The sequence below is a fragment of the Tamandua tetradactyla genome, chromosome 4 (assembly GCF_023851605.1).
Source record: "Tamandua tetradactyla isolate mTamTet1 chromosome 4, mTamTet1.pri, whole genome shotgun sequence".
Lineage (NCBI taxonomy): Eukaryota > Metazoa > Chordata > Mammalia > Pilosa > Myrmecophagidae > Tamandua > Tamandua tetradactyla.
Genome location: NC_135330.1, coordinates 49,443,761 through 49,449,093, shown reverse-complemented (window position 1 = coordinate 49,449,093; position 5,333 = coordinate 49,443,761).

Genomic DNA, 5,333 nt, shown 5'->3' with positions numbered 1-5,333 from the left:
TTTTTAGGTTGTGAATAGGAAAAAATATGTAGAACCTACCATGCCTATCAGACTATGAGTCAGTGATAAAGATACTTTGACTTTATGTGTGCACAGCAGGTCCTTAGCTGCTGAAACTTCAAGAAAGTCTCAAATATATTGGTTGTCTCCATGCGATTTTTCATGTGATGCAATAGATTGCTCCCTGTATCATGAACCACCCAGGACATAGCTTTTATCTGATGAGATTTTTGCTAGTATGACATAGCTCAGCATATGACATAAAGGGTATGTAATCATTCAAATTTCCAAATACAACCATATTTAGCTTTTAAGTTACTTTCACAAACACTGATCCATATGCTATAACAGCCCTGAAAATTGCCATTTTTTTTTTCTGAAAATAACAATTTAAGCTAGGCAAGTAGAAAGGAATATTTACTTCACTAACTGATGTTACTAAAGAAAAAATTTGAGGACTAAAATTCTAGGTTTACAATATTTAGGAATTTATTTCACTGGTATTCAATAAATATGTAATATATATAAAGAAAGAGTAACTTTATTGAAAGTCACTACAGTGCCATTAACATAACAGAGTAGTTAATGAAATAACTGTTTTAAGTTATCTGTTTGGATAAAGTAAATATAACCATGCCTACAGGAAGGAATATTAAACACATTCCAAAGATCTTTTCTAGGTTACAATTATACGCTTTGATCTTCTTGGTTCATTTTGAACTAATTTGTAATTTAATGACCTGACTAGGTAACAAGCCTTTAGATCAGGCCCCACACTAAGTGCGTCAGGAAGGAAATGGCTCTGCTTGGACAGGGTCTCCCCTCAGAAGGCTAACTACCAGAAGAGAAAGCTGCTCCAGCTCCCAGTAGCTCCTGATGGTGACCTTGTGATGGGGTAATGACAGGGATGTAGAGACCCACCAATCCTACCATCTCCTTCACATTTAGGGGTTTCCAAAAAAGTATTCATTGTAGGAAACTTCTAAATTCCAAAAACACTTTAAGTGATTTGCTCAAATGTTTGGTTGCCATTACTGTTTCCATCTCACTGCTCGTCTCCTCTTATCTCCTCTCCTTGTATTTACCACCCTAGGTGGAATCAGGGCAATTGTTCTTAAAAACAAATCAAATGCCTGACTCTGAAAACCTCTAAGTGTTATCCCCTTACCAGATGACTTACCACATACCAGAAAGACTTGACTCATATTTCTGAGGTCAGAATTTTCATAATTTCCTTTTCAAGTGAAATTTTATTAGATTGCTTAAATTTCATAACTATCTCCTAGAAACTATGAAAATCAAAATTTATAGAACAAAAGAGTTTAATTTCCCCATAAATTTTTTTTATGCTTTATGGTGAGGGTCACATTTCATTCTTTTTCTATGTGAATATCCTGTTACTGCAGCGCCATTTGTTGAATTTTTGTTTGGCTGGTTTTTTTGTTTGTTTGTTTTGCTTGTTAGCTTGTTTTGGGGAAGCGCATGGGCCGGGAATTGAACCTGGGTCTCCCACATGGCAGGTAAGAATTCTACCATGGAACCACCCTTGCACCCCTTCCCCATAAACTTTTAAAGAAAGAATTAAAATTTAGAAATAAGGACAAGTGACAGAAGCCTATCCCTGAAGACTCAATTATTTCAAAAGGAATTTATTGATTCATGGACTTAGCAAGCTAGGGTGATTGGGTCTAGGGGTCCATATGCCATGAAGACATTGTTTTTCTCCTCTCCTCTGTGCTATTATGCTTTCAAATGGGTTTTCCCCACAAGTTGACAAAGATGTCAATGACACCAGCTCTTCAACTCCAACACAAAGAGGGCACCTCTTTAATGATACTGCCAACAAAGATCCAGGGAGGAATCAGATTTAGCCAGGCCAGGAGTTGGGGGTGGAAAAGCCCCATCCAAACCACATCGACTTACAGCAAGAAAGGTACAGACTTTCAAAAGAAGGTCAGGTACTGCTGCCACTTAGATAAAAACAACTGATTGCCCCTTCAATTTCTGAATGCCAAAACAATAACATGAAAAGTCTTAAACAATTGAAAACAGTCTCCTACATTAAGACAAAGAACAGAAGCTTCATTCAACGACAGACTACAGAGGAAGCCCAATTTACCAGAAAAATACAAAGCTTACATTTTCATGCTCCACATTAGGCAAGAATTTATGAAGCTTCTCAAATCTTGAAACCCAAATCTGAATAACATATTCCAAAAATTAACATAAGAAATTGTCCATAGAATTCTATTGGCTATTAATTATAAATTACAACTGCCCGAAGACATTTCTTCTTTGGTATATGTTAACAATTTTTATCTTGGTACTATTTTAGAACTGCACTATGTAATTTATCTTTGTACTATTTTAGAACTATACTATGCTTGACCCATCATTTTTTCTTCACACAATGCTGTCTAGTACAATATCTTGTAGCTACTTATTATTTAATACGCATTTATTGATCTACTTTGGTATTTAACATTCTAAGAGAAAAGATCAGATTCTCTTTGCCCAAACATCATTAGCCCCAGGAATAAGAGAAGCTTTGTGAGGAAAGGAGTAAGGTTTGTTAGCATAATTGTATTTGCATTTTTAAGCATTTATTATTTAGGTTTTCCCAAGAAAAATCAAGTGATTCTCTTTTCAAAGCATATATTTGTTGCTTAGAAGTTTTGGGGCTGCTTACAACACAAATACAAAAATTGAATTTTTAAGAGAGATAGTGCATTTTTTTTAGCTTTTATGTCACTTTATAACATTATCATCAAAATGTAAATAGTAGTTATTTGCTATAAAAGTTCCCCATTAAGATAGCACAACTATGAAACATTTTTGTTTTCATTTTCGTTTGGTCAAATCCTATTACAGTATATCACAGCACTATGAAACATGGAGTTATTATTTATAAATTATTTGTACTTCCAAGTGGTTTGTAGATGCTCATTTTTACCAGTTTTGCTTGAATTCATCAGCTGGGACCTAACTTTTTCTATTTAGAAGATCATGTTTAGGTCAATGAGCCTGCCTACTCTAATTCACTTGTAGAAATTGAAGCTTTGTTGAATAATCATATATGTCACAAATTCCTCTTTTCATAATCATAAAGCTTTACTGCAAAGGAATTAACAGCTTATGAATCTATACTCTTGATACAGGTTGGACTTTTCACATCAGCCTACATGTAACACAATATTCCTGCCTGATACGTTGATAAGCATCATTAACCTGACCTCAGGTGACCACATCAATTTAGGCATGAAGAAGGGCACCTTTCCTAGAACTTGATCCTATACCAGCTTGAAACCTTAGCATTAGAGAGTTAGTCCTTCAATTCAAGGCCTTAGAAAATGGGTGGCAGTGGAGAGAAGCCCCTGAGATGTTTTAAAGAAGGAGCTGAAAGAGGATTTGAAACTTCATCACAGCCCTCATACCTTCTCCAAAGGTATGACTGCCTCTTTATTTATATCCATGAAAAGAAATCACAATTGCCAACATACAAGAATCAGGGGTAGTGTACAGTAAAACAAAACGTCACTAAAATAACACATGAAAAGTGGCAATATCATCATATCAAACTTTACCACATGCTTTAATTTTCTTTCCAGCGAAATATTACATGGAGAAATAAGAATTTATATAGACAGATAGTTATAGACTGAGCCATAGATATAACCTCCAAGAACAACCCCTTTTCAATACGTCCTAGGAAATATTTTTTATGTGTTTTTAGCTTCTGTTTTTGTCTTCCCCTTACCAAATTCTCCTGTGCATTGTTCTGCACCAATAAGTTGAGCAGTTGACAAAGGCAATTGGATTATTAAAAATCTTATTTTCCCTTGATTATATTACAGTTGCCAACCAACAACCCTACATATGACATTTTAATCAGTTTGATTAGAATAAAAGGGCCATAACCTGAGTATCACATTCCCAAGGCATTTTAAAAACTTCAGTTGGTGCAAGTCAGGATTAAACACTCTAGTCTCCTTCTAAACACATCCCCAGCAAATGCCCCCAGTGAACAGCCAACATCATGTAAAACATTAATGATTTCACCATCCAATACTGCTCTGTGTAAAACTGAATAAAAATACAACCATTTCCTGATTTGGCCCTCAACATTAAAATAATGCAGCATATCCATGGAACTGTAACCCATACCAAACTTTAAAATCTATTCTATAACTACGTTAAAATGCACTTGGGATTTTATTGCTTTTTTTTGTATAGATATTATATTTTACAATAAAAAAGCATTAAAAAATGTAATGTAGCTTATCATAGGAGTACTCAGATTGGTCAGAGAAAAAATGAATCATGTCATTTATTCAAAAAGTTATTTGAAGCACATTCAAATCCATATGGTTTTTCCAAGGAACTACTAAATTTGAAAAGAGCACCCCATTCATTTAGGTGGTTTCCAACACATTTAAGAATCTAATATAGGATGAAATGTCCTAAGAAATCTTCTAAATTTTTCCAACTACCTTGCCTTTACTTCTATTTGTGGCCAACAGAATAACAATCATTAAATCTAAAGTGTATACACTGGGTGTTTCAAGCATTCTACTACTGCATATTTGATGTAAATAGCTGCAACTAAGGCTACACGACCTGCAAAGCCTAAAATATTCAGTATGTGGCTCTTTGCAGAAACAGTTTGCTGGCCCCTGTCCCAAACATAAAGCTAAAGATTTTTCAGATCCTCCATATTTCACTGTTTTGATTAAATTTTGGCTTATCCGTTATTGGATAGTTGGTCTCAGCATTCAAATTGTGCAGCTAAAAAAACAAACAAAGAAACAAAAAAAACAATCTCCTGTCAACTCCCTTAAATTTACACATTTATCAGGAAAAACATATTTACACACAGCCTTTTCACTTCTGTATTGGGAAACTTCCTTTTAGGTACCCTACTCTATAGGTCTCATATCTTCCTTGAAAGGAAGATATAAAATGGCCTTGGAGTTATCTCAGCTGTTTACAATTGTCTGAGTAAATTATAAGGTAAGCATACATTTCAAAGTATATTTTTTATCTATATTGCCAGTAAACAAAGTTCTAAATTGTAATAACTAATCTCACTTGAACAATAGGGACCAATCCTTTGTTCCATGAAAGAGGCAAACTACTGGGCCAATAGGCCCTTAGAAGACAAGTGGCCAGCACAAAAACAAAGAGAAATCTGAATGGGTTTGAGTTAGAAAGGAAGATATAGAGTAACTCAGTTTATAATTTTTCAATTTACCCCCTTCGTATGAGCAGTTGAAAAATTCCTACAGCTACCTGCCTACCCATCCATCTTTCTACTTCCCATCTCTTCTTCTTTT